Source organism: Macrotis lagotis, chromosome X (genome assembly GCF_037893015.1).
Source record: "Macrotis lagotis isolate mMagLag1 chromosome X, bilby.v1.9.chrom.fasta, whole genome shotgun sequence".
Classification (NCBI taxonomy): domain Eukaryota; kingdom Metazoa; phylum Chordata; class Mammalia; order Peramelemorphia; family Peramelidae; genus Macrotis; species Macrotis lagotis.
The window spans coordinates 62101761-62121203 of record NC_133666.1 but is presented as its reverse complement, the minus strand read 5'-3'; the positions used below and the strand labels follow the sequence as shown (position 1 = coordinate 62121203).

General features: G+C 34.9%; 1 long non-coding RNA gene across 2 annotated transcripts in view; it reads left to right on the top strand.

Moving 5' to 3' along the window:
• LOC141497565 (uncharacterized) overlaps nucleotides 1-19443 on the top strand; it is a 317802-nt gene that overhangs the window by 19324 nt on the left and 279035 nt on the right. For both annotated transcript variants that reach the window (XR_012471358.1, XR_012471357.1), the window contains exon 2: nucleotides 12582-12683. This is a non-coding gene — a long non-coding RNA (uncharacterized LOC141497565). The remainder of the gene's footprint in view (nucleotides 1-12581; nucleotides 12684-19443) is intronic.

The window sequence follows — 19443 nt, the reverse complement described above, 5'->3', positions numbered from 1 at the left end:
TGGTAATAATATCAGTACATTTGAATAAACAGATAGCTTTTTTCTTAGTTCTTTGTTGTTATGTTTTTAAACTAATATTTTTTAAATTTATTTTTATTAAAGATATTATTTGAGTTTTACAATTTTCCCCCCAATCTTACTTCCCTCCCCCTACCCCCCCCCCCCCATGGAAAGCAATCTGTCAGTCTTTACTTTGTTTCTATGTTGTACCTTGATCCAAATAGTGTGTGATGTGAGGGAAATCATATCTTGAGGAAGAAACATAAAGTATAAAGAGGTAACAAGATCATACGATAAGATATGTTTTTTCCTAAATTAAAGGGAATAGTCTGGGCGGCTAGGTGGCTCAGTGGATAAAGTATCGACCCTGGAGTCAGGAGTACCTGGGTTCAAATCCAGTCTCAGACACTTAATAATGACCTAGCTGTGTGGCCTTGGGCAAGCCACTTAACCCTGTTTGCCTTGCAAAAACCTAAAAAAAAAAAAAAAAACAGGAATAGTCCTTGAACTTTGCTCAAACTCCACATCTCGTTATCTGGATACAGATGGCACTCTCCTTTGCAGACAGCCCAAAATTGTTCCCGATTGTTGCACTGATGGAATGAGCTAGTCCTTCAAGGTTGATCATCACCCCCATGTTGCTATTAGGGTGTACAGTATTTATCTGATTCTGCTCATCTCACTCAGCATCATAAACTGATATTTTTAAGGGGAAAAATGTTAACCTGATGTATGAATGCTTTCTGAAGCACAAAATCTACTCAATATGCTAATATTAACAAGATATAAAGTGCCACTTTAATCAACTGCCTAATATATTTTAGAGTCTTATTTGGTTAAGCCTGTGTAGCAACTGAAATATGTCAAGCAGACAATAATGATGCCAACTTGTAAAAGACCTTGAGTAGTACTAGTCTTTCATTTTCACTTGTCTATTCATATAATTTATGTGCATAATGCTATACCCTTTAGTGTATTCATATATTGTTTTATACCTATAGAAAAATTAATATTAAAGTATAATTCAAATTCTTCTTTAGTCCAGAAAAGCAAATCATAAATTAGCTAAAGTCTTTCTTGATGATAAAGGCCATCAGAATGTTGAGTGATGGAGTGGAGGGCACTGTGGAGAAGGTAATTTTGAAATCAACTTTCTGTAGTAAATACTTATAAAAGTTTATACTTTTCTTTTTCTTCTGTTAATTTAGGTAGAAATGTGACCACACCAACATTTCTTTAAAATAGTCCTTTAACAGGAAGCAGTCAGGTACAAATAAAGTCTAATTTATCATGTTAGGAAAAGAGATGACATGCTTCAGGGAAGGACATAAATCAATGAATCTTTCCTCTTTGAAATCACTGACTTAAATTTCATCTTAATTATGATTGTTCTCTTCATTATTAATGAGTTTGTATATATGATTATGGCATACTTGATAATCATTTATATGATATACATTTCTTAGTAACTCTGTGATAATTGCATGATTGTCATCTCACTCTCTTGACCACCTCATGTGAAGGTTAGCAAATGGTTGTATTTTTGTTGTGTGATGGAATAATTTGTTACTATCATTGGCACATTGATAATATTATAGAAACATCTGTTTCTGAGTTCTCTTCTTATCCCATAATTCATACCTCTCCTCTCTATAAACATTCCCAGGTCTTGTGCCTTCATGATATATTAAGGGTAAGAAGTGTTAAGAGTAGTTAATCAAGATTTTTTTCCCTCCAAGTATCCAGTATGGCAAGTTTGAGACTACTTTAGTTTGAACCACACTTATATTTTGCTAATTGTGTCTTCCTTCTTCATTTTTCTTTTGATTTTGAAAAGCCAGCTGTAAAGATACAGTTAAATGAAGTGAACTTGACTTTGTCTCTCCCATTTGATTCCATGCTTTCCTTAAGGCTGGCTCCCACAATAAGGTCAAAGTCAAATCGAAACTCTTGGTAAAGGATCTCAAGCTAGGTAACTTGGATTCTCCAGACTCCAAGATTTTAGCCCTAGGACTTAATAAGAACAAAATTGGATTGAAGGGTGACAAGATCACACTACCTACATTTCAAAACTTAAAATTACTTTATGAAATACTGTTCATTTTCAAATGTTTTATTGGCCATTTATGCTGACTTCGTAGAAAATGGTTCACAATATGTAAAGGTATATAATATAATGTCATGTCATTTTATGATACATTATATGATGTTTAATGAGTATCAAATTTCAGGCCATTATATGTGTGTGTTTAAATATCTCAGGAGTATGTCAGAACTTATCAGAACTATAAATAGACCTTTTGATGCTGAAGGGAAAAATTGGAGGAATGTAGAATAAGGTTCAAAGGACAGGTGTTAGGAAGTAGTAGAAGTAAAGGGACCTTAGGATCCTAGAAGAAGTAAAGGGATCCTAGGATTATAGATTTAGTACAAGTCAGTTTACCTTAATCCCCTCATAGAAGGAAAATGGGACTCAGATAGGCAAAGTTCTTTGCTCAGTCATATGGGGCATTTTAACCAAGGTTCTTTGATTCCAGTCTTTTGATCTTTCCTTTATACATCACTGTGTCTTTGTTCATGTGGTAGAATGTTTAGTGCTTTTAAATAATGATGAAAAAGTAATAAATGAGTAAGAAGAGGAGTCTCTTGTTTGATTTTTCTCAGTTATGTGAAAATGAGAAAGCAGAGAGCATCATTAGCCTAATAATTCTAATAAGTAAAATATACAACAGGGAAATTAAAGAGTAGAGTAAATGGGAAAAGTGAATTAATATTTAATTAATATAATAAAATTTATATGCATATATAAAATTAATAAATTTCATGTCAGTTAATCAATGATAATAAGTGCTGAGATAGTATATAGGGAATCTTCTCAGACAATGAGAATGTAGGTAATGAATGACTGACTTGGACAGAAGGCAAGAGCAGGTGTTGAAAGTTTTACAGTTTTCCTCCCTACCTTTGGGTTAGTTGTAGAGCAATGATAGATATATGGGTGGGTGGGTTGTATGCTTCATAGAAAAAAGTTGGATCTGAATATAGCAAACAGTAATAGAAACAACAGGAAGCAGAGAGAAGTGACCCACCCAGAGGTGGGATGGGGTAAAACAGTTTAAATCTTGTATATTTCAATAGATTAGTTTTAACAAGATGGAGTCTTACATGTTGTTACTCTGTTCTTTTAGAAGAAAGAACATGTTTGGTGCCCTTGGCAAGACTTGATGTACTTTAGGTTCACAGACTGTATGATGGTGTCAGGAAAGATAAAGAATGAAGGGGAAAAAAAAAGAACAGGATTCCTCCCCATCCATCACCAGTTAGAGTTGGAGAACACTAGAGTTGGAAATCTCCCAGCAATCGCCAACCTTATTCTTTGTCCCTTAAATTGACTTTCATTTCTTTCCCCTCAGTAATTTCTCACACTACTGCCCCTGCACTAAACTAAACTCCCTTCCTTCCTATACCATGACCCAGTTCATGTCTATATTATCCTTTAGTCTTAAATCTATTGCTCCCTTGTTACTATTGCTGATTATACCTTACAAGACCAACCCTTCATTCATTTTTATTCATGTGCTGCTGGAGAAATTCATGAAACTGTACTTATTGATTGTGTCCACTATATATTTATTTCACATAATTTCATGTGGTCCTCAACTGTAGCAGAGATTTTTTTCCCCACTCTTTAATTAATTCTCTGTTTCATTGTCCACAATGGCTATTCCAAAGCTCATCTGTCTTCCAGCCCACTATGATACTCCATCATTTAATGTCTCAGCTAAAGGCCTTTTTAGTACTTGCTTTCATTCCCATAAAAATTCAGACCATGAGCTAAGAGTTCCATCTTCTCTCATCTTGTATCACTTGAATATTTCTTCATTTCAGTCCCTGATGAAGAGGTGGTCCTTCTCCTTACTAAGGCAAACTGAAATATGTACCCTTGATGCCATTGCCACCCATCTTCTCCAGCAGATTATCCATACTATTACCTTCATTTTCTATAATTTAATCTTTTCCTCTATTAATTCCTTCCCTCATGCTGCCTATAAGCACACATACCTTTTCCTTGAACCTCTAACCCCATTATCTACTATTTTATAGCTCTCCTCCTATATTGCAATAAGCTCCTTGAGAAATACTTTTATAGTCATTGTCTCCATTTCCTTTCCTGTTACTTTCTTCCTATCTTTCTTCAATATAGCTTCCAATCTTATCATTCACCTGAAACTACTTTCTTTATTGTTGTCAATGATATTTTAATTGCTCCACCTAATGTAGTGGCCTTTATTTTTAGGTTTTTGCAAGGCAAATGGGGTTAAGTGGCTTGCCCAAGGCCACACAGCCAGATAATTATTAAGTGTCTGAGACTGGATTTGAACCCAGGTACTCCTGACTCCAAGGCCGGTGCTTTATCCACTACACCACCTAGCCACCCCTGTGGCCTTTTCTTAATCCTTCCCATAAACCCTTCCAAATCTGCCCCCCCCCCCCCCTTCCATATACTCAGTAATCCAGCTGTAATGATCTACTTGCATTAGACACAACACTAGCAGTCATCTTCCTGCCTGTCCCTCATGCCTGGAATTCTCCGTCTTCTCTGTCTGGAGCTTTTCCAGCCCATTCAAAACTCAAGTGACACTTTTTACTCAAGGTCTTTACTAGTGTTCTCACTTGCTCATGCCCTACCTTCCATTTAATCTGTTTCATACTTTATATAGAACTGTGTGTGTATCCTCATTGAAGGTGACCTTGAAGATAGGGACTCTTTTTGAAATATTTTATTTATTTTTCCAGCTACATGCAACAGTAGTTTTCAGCAATCATTTTTACAAGGTTTTGAGTTTCACATTTTTCTCCCTTTGTGCCTTCCCTACCCCCTCACTCTGACAGAAAGCAATCTAATACAGGGTATTCTTGTGTAACAATGCTAAACATAGATCCATATTAATCATGTTGTGAAAGAAGATTCAAATCATAACTGGAAAAAATAAGAGGGAAAAATCATAATGCATGAGACAGCTTTGAAAATTCAGGATAGTGAGCTTTAGTCTGCATTTAAACTGCATAGTTCCTTCACTGTATACGGATGGTGTTTTTTCCCATCATAAGTCTTCAGAATTGTCTCTGATTACTGTACTACTAAAATGAACAGGTCCATCATAGATGTTCATCACCCAGTGTTGCTGTTAATGTGTATAAAGTTCTTCTGGTTCTACTCATGTCACTCAACATAACTTCATGCAAGTCTTTCCAGGCTTCTCCGAAGTCTTGTCCTTCATGATTTCTTGTAGAACAAAAGGGTTCCATTGCATTAGTACACCACAATTTGTTCACCCATTCCCCAGTTCATGAACATCCCCTCAACTTCCAATTCCTTGCCATGAAAATATCTTCTGTAAGTATTTTTGTAGATGTGGAAATTTTTACCTCATTTCATGATCTCTTGGGGATACAGACCCAGTAGTGGGTGTTGCTGGATCAAACAGTATTCAATTTTATTGCCCTTTGGGTATAATTCCAAATTGCTCTCCAAAAAGGTTGGATCAGTTCAAACATCTACCAACAATGCATTAGTATCCTGGTTTTCCTGCATCCTTTCCAATATTGGTCAACATGCCAAAAATAAAAAATTATAAATCTGATAAGTGTGAGGTGGTACCTCAGAGTTATTTTAATTTGCATTTCTCTAATCAATAATGATTTAGATCATTTTAATATAACTATATAGCTTTAATTTCTTTATCTTAGAATTGCCTTTACATATCATTTGATCATTATCAATTGTATAATGATTTGTATTCTTATAAATTTGACTCAATTCTCTATATATTTTAGAAATGAATCCTTGTTTCCCTACTGCTTGCCTTTGTTTTAATCTTGGTTGCATTAGTTTTATTTGTGCAAAATCTTTTCAACTTAATGCTATCAAAACTATCCATTTTGCATTTTATGATGTTCTCTATCTCTTTGGTCAGAAACTGATCCTTCTTTCCATAGATTTGACAGGTAAACAATTCTTTATTTCATAATTGGCTTTTGACATCAACTTTATTATCTAAGTCCTATACCCATTTTGCCTTATCTAGGTATAAGCTGTGAGATGTTGGTCTGTGCTTAGTTTTTTCCATGCTATCTTCCAGTTTTCCCAAAGACTAAATTCTTATCCAGAAGCTGGAATCTTTTGGTTTATCAAAAAGCAGGTTACTATAATCATTTACTACATTTACTCTTTTTTACTACTGTTTCTTTTGTACCCACTGAAACACAACTCATTTTTTTTTGTATTCCACTGAAACACCACTCAGTTTTTTAGCTAGTACCAAACAGTTTAGATGACTCATGCTTTGTAATATAATTTTACCTCTGGTATGCCTAGGTCACTTTCCTTTGTTTATTTCATTAATTCCCTTGTACTTGACCTTTTCTTCTGCCATATTAATTCAGTTAGTTTTTTTCTCTAGCTCAATAAAATAATTTTTTGGATGGTATGGCACTGAATAAATAATTTAATTTAGGTAGAATTATCATTTTTATTGTATTGACTTGGCCTATTCATGAGGAATTGACATTTGCTCTGTTATTTAGATGTGATTTAATTTGTGTGAAAAGTGTCATAGTTGTTTTCATTTAGTTTCTGGAATTGCTTTTGCAGGTAGACTCCCAAGTGTTTTATGTTGTCTATAGTTACTTGAAATGGAATTTCTCTATCTCTTGCTGCTGTGTCATGTTAAAAATAAATAGAAATGCTGATGATTTATGTGGGATTATTTAATATTCTGCAACTTTGCTAAAGTTGTTAATTGTTTCATATAGTTTTTAAGATGATTTTCTAGGATGCTCTAAGTGTACTATCTTATCATCTGCAAAAAGTGAGTGTTTTGTTTCTTCTTTACCTATTTGAATTCTTTCAATTCTTCTCTTAAAATTAAAACTAACATTTCTAATACAGTATTTAATAACAGTGGCAATAAAGGCATTCTTGTTTCACTCCTGATCTTATTGGAAATGCTTCTAGCTTATCTCCATTACATATAAAGCCTGTTGATGGTTTTCAATAGATACTAATGACTTTTTGTAAGGAACTCTCCATTTACTCCTCTGCACGTTATTGTTTTTAATAGGCATGGATGCTGTATTTTGTTAAACGCTTTTTCAGAATCTATTGAAATAACCATATGATTTATGTTAAGTTTGTTATTGATATGATTAATTCTACTTATAGTTTTCCTAACATTGAACCAACCCTGTATTCTTGGTATAAATCCTACTTGATAATAGTGTAGTATCCTAGTGATAACTTTCTTTATTCAGTTTGCTATTATTTTATTTAAAATTTTTACATCCATATTCAGTATGGGAATTGATCTGATTTCTGTTTTAGGTTTCAGCACAATATTTGTGTCATAGAAGGGATTTGGCTGAACTCCTTCTTCACCTAATTTTTTCAAAAAGTTTTTATAGTATTGGAACTAATTGTTCCTTGAGTGTTTGGTTGAATTCATTAATGAATCAATCCACCCCTGGAGATTTTTTCTTATGGAGTTCATTGATAGTTTATTCAATTTCTTTTTCTGAAATGGAGTTATTTAAGTATTTAATTTCCTCTTCCTTTAACCTGGACAGTTTATATTTTTTGTACATATTCATCCATTTCATTTAGATTTATTTGACAGATAATTGGATAAAATACCTCCAATTCATTTCCTCCTCATTGGGGGTGAATTCACCTTCTAGAATATCATATTCCATGCCCTCCAACTCTTTAATGTTGAAGCTGATAAGCTCTATGTAATACTGACTGTGGTTCCTTGATATTTAAATTGCTTCTTTTTGGCTATTTGCAGTATTTTCTCCTTTAGCTGAGAATTCTGTAATTTGGTTACAATATTTCTTGGAGTTTTTATTCTGAGATCGCTTTCTGAAGGTGATCAATGGATTCTTTCAAGGACTGTTTTGTCTCCTTGTCCTAGAATATTGGGGTGGTTTTCTATGATAATTTCCTGAAAGATATTTTCCAAACTCTTTTGATTGAGACTTTCAGATAGACCAATAATTCATAAATTCCTCTCTTGGGTCTATCTTTCAGGTCAGTCATTTTTACTAAGAAGTGTTTTACATTTTCTTCTATTTTTTCAGTCTTTTGGTTTTGTTTGATGGAATTTTGGTGTCTTATAGAGTCAATAGTTTCCATTTGTGCAGTTCTAATTTTTAGAGTTTTATTTTCTTCAGTTAACTTTTGTATTTCCTTTTCTAGTTGCCTCATTTGACTTTTAAATGAGTTATTTTCCTTTTGCAATTGCTTAATTTGACTTTTTTGATGCATTGCATTTCTTTTGCAGTTGGTTGATTTTACTTGTGAAATTCATTTTTCAGTTGGTCATTTATATACTTAAAGAAGTTGAATTCTTCATGTATTTCATAATTCTCCTGCAAAGCTCTTATTTCTTTTCTTCATTTTTCTTCTTCTCTTCTGTGGTTTTTAAAATTCCATTTTGAGCACTTCCAAGAGGTCTTTTTGGATTTGATACTAATTCGTAAATATCTTTGAGGATTCACATGTAAGCCTTTTGTCATTGCTTTCCTCTTCTAAGATGGCATTTTTTTTTATCATTCCCATCAGAATAGTACCTTTCTATGTTTGCATAGTGCTCTTTTTTGGCTCATTTGTTAGTTGAGCTCTGCTTTTGGGATATAGGAAGTGTAGTCTCAAGCATTTTGTGCTGGGGCTGGGATCATGCCCCTCACTTATGGTTTGTGAGGTTGTTGTCGATGCATTGCTCATGCAACAATTTGTTTCCTACATTGGGGTAGCCCAACCCAGTCCCATTTGTTGCACCAGCGTTGTAAGGGCCCAAACTCAGTCTTTTGTACTCAGTTTGGAATTCTCACTGTTGGCCTGCTGCTACTCTAGCTTGCTGAGCCTTGACCTAACTAAGCTGTGCTGTGGCTAAGAACCTCCTGCTGGCTTTCCAGCTCTCCCACCTATGCTGAGCTATACTTTTGTTTTACCCAGAAGTAACAGATCTTCACCAGAGTTCCTTCATGATAATCTTTAGTTGAGAACTTATTTCACTCTTATTTTTGTGAGAACTGTAACTTTATGGTCTGTGTAGAAGCTTCATTTTAAAGTTGTTTTTGGAGAAGCTCTGGGAGTTTCCTAGTTTCATGCTGCCATCTTGGTTCTCCCTGAGAAGTTGTCCATTGCCTTTTGTTTGACTTGTAATTGTAAGTCTTCAGAAGTCTTGATATTCCATAACTGAAAAATATGGCACCATTTGAAGAATAATGATGTTAAACAGATGACCTTTTGTTTCAAGAAGAATCTTTGGATCATTAAAAGCATTGTAAAATTTCAAAAAACGATCAAGCTATCTCACTTCCTAATTTATTTCTGAGTGCAAGTCATTGTTCATTTACAGTGTCTGTTCAAGATATGTATAGTGACAGAACTTGAGACAGGAGGACCTGAGTTCAAATCTACCCTTAAAGACTTGATATTTACTAAGTGTGTGACCTTGGAGAAGTCACTTAACCCTGATTTTCTCACATTCAGGACCATCTCCATTTGTCCTGCTCTATGTCTGACCACTAGAGCTAGATGACTCTGGAAAAGAAAGTGAGGCTGATGACTTAGCACAGCAACTCCTCCACTCAAATCCAATTCATATACTTGCCAACGCATCATCTCCTTGATGTCATGATCTTCACTGAGAACAAAGGACAAACAACATCATTGCTATCATTGTTTCACGGTTGACCTTATTTGTCTGATTGATTTTCCTATGTGGACAATTATAACCTCACTTTCTACAGAGAATAACTCTTCTATATGGATGTTGCAGCTTGATCTTTTTTTTTCGGAATACAATAAGTCATACCTTTTAGCAGTTACTACTGGGAGTAGAATAATTTTTTATTCACATTTTTCCCCTTTATATTTCAAGGTCTTTTACCTGGTTACTTGAGGAATTGATTGTTTATCTTTGCAATTGCTAAATGTAAGAGCTATATTATTTAGAGTTAAAAAACGCCAATTTTGCTTTGATACTTTGTTTTTCTGGAAGTGATTTGTATGTTAATTGGTGTTTTGATCCTTTATTTTCTGTATTCAGAAGTTCTGGGCAGTTTTCTTGGATTATTTCCTGCATGATGTTGCTTCCATGCATGGATTACTATCTGCATCATTGGAAAGGACTTCTAAAACATAAATCTGAGTATTTGAATTGAGAATGATAGAGATTTATATTAATTTGTCTTCTGGAAAATCTATGATCCTTTTGCTGTCATCAAGGTCTATTGCTTTATCATTTGGAGAGATCATGTTCTCTTAATATTGTCACTTTATCATTTGGAAAAATCATGTTCTCTTAATATTGTTACTTCTCTCATTCCTCCACTTTAGTATTTTTGCATTCCAAATCTGTTCATTTCTTTTTCTCCCTCCATTTATTTTCTCCCATAGATCAATTTCCAGTTTGCTAGTTGAGTTTTTTATTTCTACATTGACAGCTCTAAATTCTTACTTATATTCATTCTTTATTTCTCTTTTGAACCATTCTGAAATTTTTTCTTGTTTCAGTTTCTTAGAAGCCCACAGGATTTTTTTATTTTATCAGATATTCATTCACTTTACTTTGTAATGTTGGTTAAGAGAATTTTGTAATCTCTTTGAAGATATTCGTCTTCCTGCTAGTTTCAGAAGTTCTTTGCTAATTTATCTGCTTCTGTTCTGGATTTTTGTGATTTTTTCCCCTATTAAATTCTTTGGCAAAGTCTTCTTTCTCCATTACTAACTTTGCACTCCCCCATTTTTGTTGATGGATTATTAACCTGAAGGTATGCAACAACACTGCTTCATTCTTCTCCTATGTTGGGGGTTTTAAGATCCACATGATTAGTTTAATATCACCTGCGATACCTTTGGTGTGTGTCTGGATGTTGACTCGAGAGTCAGGTTGAATAGAGATGTACACTCAAAGTCATGATACGACTCTACTGGTTTATTCTTGTATACTCAGACTTTTTATAACAAAAACTTATCTCAGGAATGACTGGTTAGAAGAGACCCAGTTTCACAATTTCCTGGGTAAATTTACAATATTTATCCTTAAAAATCTGAATACTTCCTTATCAGAAAAGCCTTTTACAACCACCTCTGGAGCCACAGATTGTCCCAGGTCACAGTTCACTGGAGAACCAATAAATGCATTTAATGAACAAGAATACATACATATCTCTGATGGAAAAGGTATGTGTAAATCACTTACAGGAGCTGGCCCTCAACAGTTTATGGGGGACATGAATGGCTTCAGTTGAATTTCTTCCTGTATCCTTCAGACCTTCCATACCCATACATTTGCTCCAATTGCTATCTTGAATCTCTTTGTTTTTCTTCTATGACTGAGCTGTCAGTAACTGACACTTTTTTGCCAGGCAAAGGGAGGAAACAGAGAGTTCTGGTCAGAATTTCTGTAGCCTAGAGGGTCCCTATCCAAGGAGTGGCCCTAAGCAGAAGGCAAACACACTTTTCACTTTTCTTCCCTTGGCTTGGAAGAATCTGTGTCTTGTAATTATTTCATGACAGAGAAGGCAGAAGGTAAGGAGTGGGGGCAGTCTCTGCATATCTATCAGGAAAGCATCATAATATGGGCACAAACCTTTACATTAATTTGATGAACCTATAAAGAGCCTGTTGACTGGTGGGTAAAGAGTTCTGAGGGCTTTAAGCAGTAGAGTTTTATATATTATTTTACGAAGTTTTACATATTTTATATATTATATATTTTATATATTTTTGTATATTTTACAAAGTTATATATTATATATATATATTTATATATTTTACAAATTTATATATTATTTTACAAAGTTTTTATCTTGTCATGATCACTCTTTTTTCTTCTGTGGATTCAGCCATAGTTGTGTATTTGGTAAATTATCCCTTGCTGTGGAGTATTTGATGTGCTTTGGGAAGTGTTTACTCTCCCATCCTGTGGTTCAATGGTAGTCTCTCACTTTCCTTTTATTGTTAATAACATTGCTAGTGATTTTTTTTTTATTTTTTGCAAGGTAATGGGGTAAGTGACTTGCCTAAGGTTACACAGATGGGTAATTACTAAGTGTCTGAGGTTGGATTTGAACTCAAGTCCTTCTGACTCCAGGGCCAGTACTCTCCCCACTGCTGCCCCTAGCTGCCCCTATTGCTAGTGATTTTACAAGCATTTGGTGTTATCTCAGAAAGTCTGAGAATTTATCTATTTTTACACTTAAAATTGGGATGAATCTAGTATCATTCTCCTCTGTATTCATCAAATCTGTTTCAATTGTTCTTCTTTAATGCCATTTCTGCTTGTTCTTTACAACATCAAACTCTCATGACATAAATCCAATGTTTTGCCTCAACTATAATTTAGAAAAAAAAACAGATTATTATAGAAATATTGGTAACCCTTTCTCATTTTGTTGTCCTCCTGGTTTCAACCTTAGATGGTGTTTTCTATCATTGAGCTTAAGTTCCATTTCTCACAAAAGGTTCTCTAAACTTATTTATCCTTTCATTCCTTTTTTTTCCCTCTTAGATGCAACAACATTGATCACAAATTCTTACCAACTTGCTGTCCAGGGTTTTACAGATGAGTTTATATTCTAAACTCTTGTTCTCCAATGTCATCTCTTTGCTGGTAAGGAGAAACATGGGTTTGTTGACAAAGGTGATTTCTAGGTGATTTGTTTTAACCTCCTCATTGTAGTGATTGATTTCCATTGATTAAACTTTCTTAGGAAAAAGTGATTGTATCAGTATCTTTAATTCATTTTGAATTTTTATCAATAATTTATTTAAATAAGTCCATTTTGAATTATCATAATTTTATGCTATATGTTAGGATCATAGATTTAGAGCTGAAAGTGACTTTAAGAGGCCATTAAGTTATATCTCTTCTTATAAATGTTCCATAGAAGCTGAGTGACTAGTAGATGAAGCATAATTTTTGAGCACAGGTCTTTGTGATTTCAAGTCTAGTATTTTATTCACTCTACCATCTTGCCTGTTTTTATTTTTGCTTTTCTATTTTTTGGTTGATTCTTATCTTTGCTCAAACAGTTTATTTGCCTGAACCCATAACTATTTCTTAAACATCTCCCACAGTGGTAACCAGTTGTTTCCTGTTGGTTAAAATAATTACTTTCATTTTCTGTATTCTTACTCAGTGCTCACTATGTCGAACATCTCTATACTCTTAGCTTCAAGATAGTCTTCATGATGTCTTGGTGTGATATTTTTGAATAAACTAAAGGGCCCCTTTCTTTTAATAATTCTTTGCCATCTTTACCAGTATTTTCACTGTGTTGCCATTCCCACCTTCACAATGAAATCACATAGTATTGAGGTATATGTAGTTTCAACTTGGAGGTTTTTTATCTACTTCATTGAATGTCTTGGTACATAAGGCACAACTGATTCTTTTGGGTGCTCTTTGTAAATGCTTATCGCATATACTGAAATATGTGATGATCAACTGTCCCATCAAATGTTTGTTACCGTAGGACATGTGGTAGAACCAGCGTTGTTAACGATATTATTTTCTTCTTGAAAAAGAAGCTACTAGCCATCCTTACATTAAATTGCAACTTCTTGATGCCTTTTGTTTTTGTTTTTGTTTTTGTTTTGTGATGTCAAGGTCAATAGAATCAATTGAATAATTGCTTAGTTTATTGATCGTTGACCAAAGGTTTCACATTTAAAGTTCTTTTAGTTAAATAAATATTTATAGATATTCTAAAATAAGAAATTCTTCTCACTCTCTTCCTTTCTACTGTTTTCTCCTTGTTATTATAAAGACATATGGAATTGGATAAAATATAATCTCATTTCACATCATTCTTCATTTCATGAGTTACCATGGCTAAATAATTTATCACAACTTAACCAGTTTACTAATGGCAAACCTCTTTTCTGCATAAACAGGTTGTTCCTTTGAAAACAGCCATAACCTGTTGTCATACTGAAATGAAAGTCTTTGCAAGATGGTGGACTTTTCTAGAATTTCTTTCCTTGTTGGTTGGTTCTTGTCCTTCCTTATTGAAAAAGACCAAAATGACATCACTTTGTTTGAGACAGATTACAATGTGTGCAACTATGACTGATTAGCCTAATACGAGCTTGGAATACTCTACCTCAGGTTTGTCACAAATAGTACATATGAACATCTAGGGTGGGTACTCTAAATTTACATATGTCACATTTACTTTGAGCTGCTTCAATTCTGCCCTTCTCACAGAGTACAGCTCCATCTCTGATGAGTTTTTGTAATGCTGGATGATCCTGTGCCATTGTCTCCCATGCTGTACAGTCAATTCTAAAGATCTTCAATGAAGCTCTCAGGGTGTTCCAGTATAGCTTCTTCTGACCCCCTAATGAGTCCTTGTTCTGTGTGAGTTCTCCATAAAATAGTTTTTTTGGTAAGTGTATTTCTGGCATTCTAACTGTGTCCAGCCCATTGCAGTTGTACTCTCTTTGGTACTGTTGGAATGCTGGGGAATTTAGCTCTAGAAAGAACCTCAACATTTCATATGTAATTCTGCTAGGTGGTCTTTCAAATCTTCCTAAGACAATTTAAATGGAAGAAATTCTGTATCCTGACCTGGCACTGGAAGACAGGTTTAATAGGCATATAGCAATGAGGTTAGCACAACAGCTCTGTAGACATTCTGACTGGTAGTCAGTCTGTTACCTCTTCTCTCCCACACTTTCTATCAGAGTCTCTCAAATACTGAGCTAGCTCTGGCAATGCATGTGTCAACCTCATTGACAATGCTGTATCTCCTTGGAAAGGACACTGCCAAGGTAAGTGTATTGTGATTTTAATGAAGTTCGGATTCATTCCTGTAAATGACACTCTTACACAGGTGAAAATGAAAGTATTTTAATAATGCAAGGAATAGATTGCTTACAATAATATTCAATACAGCAAATAATATATATTATATATATATATATATATATATATATATATGAGAAAGGATTATTAATACTATAACAAAAGTAGAAGAGAAAGATGAAGAAAACATCACCAATTCGGGGGAGCGCCAACTCTTAATCTCCTTTGGCCGAAAATTCTGGTTCAACAGCCATGAGTCCCAAATGGGAGAGCCACAGGTAGAATGTCTTCTCCATGGGTGGGATTCCCTTTCTTCTGCTTCTTCTTCTTCTTCATAATGAATGATTGGAGTCTCAGGATATTTATTAGGGAAGAACAAAGGTTTGTTGCCAAATTCAATTGGAAAGGATCTCAGAGTTCTTATGAACGTAGGAAGTCAGTAAGTGTTATGATGTTAGGAAGATGTCATATGGGTCTGCAACACAGAACATAACTAAGGTCAGCACTGTGAGAATAGCCAGTTCTTTTCAGTATTGTTTATGTTCCAAGGAATGGCTAGTTCCTGGGACTCTTAAGAACGCGGTCAAATCACATAGGACACGTTCCAGCAGGGAAGGACACGTCTCATACAAGCTCGAGAGAACTTACTCACATAAGAATTTCATTTTCTTATACATTTGGCCTTAAGGTCACGAGAAATGTATGAGGACGGGTCTATGGGAGTAAACTGATTATAACAATTACAAATGCATAATAATAGGAAGAAAATCATTAACAATAATATAGGAATAGCTAAACTGTTAAAATATTTAGTATAAAGAAGTATAGGGAAAAGGTAACAATTTGGGTACCCAAGTCAAATTCTTAATAACATCTGTATCAGGGGAAAAGTAAAAGTCATCACCCTGCCAGAGCAAATTTTAATAATATCTGTATCAGGGGAAGAGCAAAACCAAATCATCACCCCAACAGTGGAGATATGTACTTCATCCACTTGGGCAGAGTAAAAATCATCACCCTGCCAGTGTAGGAAAGAGATGTTAGCAAGACATCCAGAAAAAGGGGGTTTCTGTGAGACAGAGGCTAAATCAGTACTATTATTAGAGGTTAAACAAATGTATTGAGAAGATACTTCATATAACATTGAAAAGTTAGAAATAGGATATACAGTTAAGTCACATAAGTTAGAGGAGTGTGAGAGAAGGCAGGGATCCATCTGCCAGGTCATCATCCCACACACCATACCTTGGTTAGTGGAAGTACAGTCCTGTAAAGTATGAGTTACATTGTCTTGATCTACATAGTTGCTATATACATGTGGCAAAGCAAAATAATCATGTAACACAAAAGGAATCACATGGAATTGACACATAATTTTCCACATATGAACTTGATAATATACTACAGTCCCGCTACACCCAACTCCATCGAGCTTGTTCAGGTTTGTTTTGCTTCCAATATTTCATCATATTTGGGAGCAGCACGTCCCAGATATGGGTATCTCCTTCTTGTAACAACCTCTGAATATTCCCTTTTTGTGTTAAATACATGTTTTGCAAAGAACATTTGGTCCAATTAAACAGGGTACTTATCTGGGTATCCACCTGTATATTAACTAGAATGCTATCATTAAAAACTTTTAAGAATTAGCCTTGGCATTTTAGAGTACATTGGTGTGGCAGGATCGTTGTGGGCAACCAATTAGCATTAATTGTTAAAGCTTGAGATATATCCTGCTCAGCACTGCACAGTCTGCTGGCCAAGTTCTCAAGATCTATAGAATTTACTATACCCAAACCTGTTCCAGCTCCACCAAGTAGGGTATCATACCAAGCTCTTTTAAATCTATTACAGGGCAATAAAGTTGGGAAGGATATATTATAATAAAGTACAATTTTATGTTGAGCAATAGATACATTTACACAAGATTTAGGAACTTGTACTACTGAAGGAGGATGCTGATTAGGTAGAGGCTCTGGTTACAATGATATATATTGTATCCATGTAGTTCGTTAACTATAGTGGAAGCATTAGAGCAGACCTAGGAGCTTCTTTGGTTCCTGGGATTATCTTCTCAGGTACCCATTGCATGTCATCTGAGCTACCAAATCCTTGATCCCTTCTAGTAGTCTTATCAGGGGATTGGGTTTTTTCCTGTCCATTGTCCAATGAGGTATGGTAATATAACCATCTGACATAGCCTCTCTTTTGTCTTACAGGAGTAGGTTTCAGACACATGGGAATTATGCAAACAAACTTTAATTTTTCCTCTATAATCATTATCTATTACTCCTCCCATTACATGTACCTGTGCCTTATTGGCCAATCTGGATCTAGAGAATAGCTGACCATAATATCCAGTAGGTAGTTTAACCCCAGTACCTGTATTATATGATAATTGGCCTTGAGGTTTTATTTCCACATCATGTACTACATATAAATCATAACCTGCAGACCCAAGTGAGGCCCTCCAAGGCTCCCTGGCATTATCATGAAATTTCCACCATTGTATGGTAGGAGTGTTAGATGCTTTCCTTATTTGTAAGTTAGGAGTCATCATTCTGGACAATGGAGTACCTTCTCCATCAGCCAATGGTCTATTATTTAACTGTCTCAAAGCTTCAAATAAATTTCCTTCCATTTCTTTAAGTTATTATTCCCCAGTTTCTTTAATCTTTCTTTTAACAGGCCATTCATCACAGGCCTGCCGCCTGTGAATAGTAAGGGATATGATATATCCATTCAATATTATTATATTCACAGTAAATATCAATTTCTTTTCCTTTAAAATGAGTTCCATTGTCACTTTGAATTTGTATAGGGGTTCCATAGTATAAAGAAATAATATCAATAGCCTTACAAGTATTATTTTGGGTTGCCTGTCTATATGGGCAAGCAATTAGTATTCCTGAATAAGTGTCTACACAAGTACAAGCATATTGGCACCCTTGATTTAGAGGTAATGGGCCTATATAATCAATCTGCCAAATTTGGGCAGGCAAAGTGCCTCTAGCCAATTCTCCAGTTACAGTTTGAGGTATGGAGCGCTGACTGAAGAGCTGGCATTGGGGGCAGTCCTGAGTTATCTGTTTAAAAATATCTAAGGGAATATTAATTCCTCTAGCCAGTGCCCACCTGTAAGATGCAAGAGCACCAAGATGTCCTGCAGTGATATGAATCCATTTTCCTAGCATCAAATCATCCCTATTCTTCAGGGGCATCATTTGCAGGGATTTTGCTTCTACTTTTGAGAGTTCATCAGCTTGGGCATTATATTCACATTCCACCGAATTAGCTTTCACATGGGCATCTACATGAAACACAGACACATTAGCATACTGGACCCAAATACATTTCTCTTTCCACATTTTCATAAGTCAAACTTGTTTCCCATAAAAATCCCAATTTTTTTTCCATGTCACATGGTCATCTAAGTGGTTGTAAAATCAATATGACATTGTCTCCCCTTCTCTTGTTTCAATGCTTGACATACAGCCATCAGTTTTGTCCACTGACTGCTTTCCTGTTCTTTCTAAAATATTATTTATTACAGCCTTCCAATACCTAATTTGTCTTAAATATCTAGCAGAGCCATCCAGTAAACCAAGTGTTTTTCTTTTATTTGGGACTCAAGGCATCATATCCTTGATTCCATTTGACTGGTGAAACTGCCTTCTGAGGGGGAGTGGTCAGTGGAGACTGCACTGAGGTTAATTCAGATACTTTCTCAGGCAGGGGAGAAATGCCAGATTCTCCTGTTTTAGTTCTGTTCTGTATGTACCATTTCCATTTAATTATACTGGACTTCTGTGCATGTCCTATCTTATGAGAGATCAGAGTCTCATTTATCCAGCTCATAATAGTTATTCGGGGCCTTAACAGGACTTCATGATATAAAGGGAACTGTTCAGTTTCTACTAATGTCCAATATGCAGCTAGCAATTGTTCAAAAGGAGCATAGTTCTCTCCCACAGGTAGCAGTCTATTAAATTTTTTTTTTAAATTGCTCCAATCACTTTTAAGAACACATCTCAATTTAGTACAAATCTGGGATGCCAATCCCAGAAGAAATTCCATAACTTATTAGTTGATTCATAGCTCTCTATGTTCTTTCCTACTTTACATTGATTTAAAATCAATTTTCAAAACTTCCAAAACCAATATCTTATTTATACAAAGTCAAACTTGCTCATACCTTCATTCTACATGCTTTAGCTTCCATAAATTAAAAAGAAACTAACCTTCTCTATGCCTCCTTATTTTTCTTTGCACCCCCTTTCACTATTCTCTTCACAGGTCCTTAAATCCAGTGTTCAGACTGCACAACTTGCATTTTCTCTTAACATACTACTTAAGCATATTTCAGACTTTATTCACCCCTCCTTTCTTCTTCTTTTATTTTAACACATATTGTTTATGACCAGATGCAATGATTTATTTAAAACCTTACTTTTGCAGCTAAATAGGCATAGTTCTATTTACAAGTTCTTGGGCAAGATTTTTCTTTGTCCCTAATTCCATTGTATACTTAAAATTTTACAGATTGTAATGGTCTTTGTAC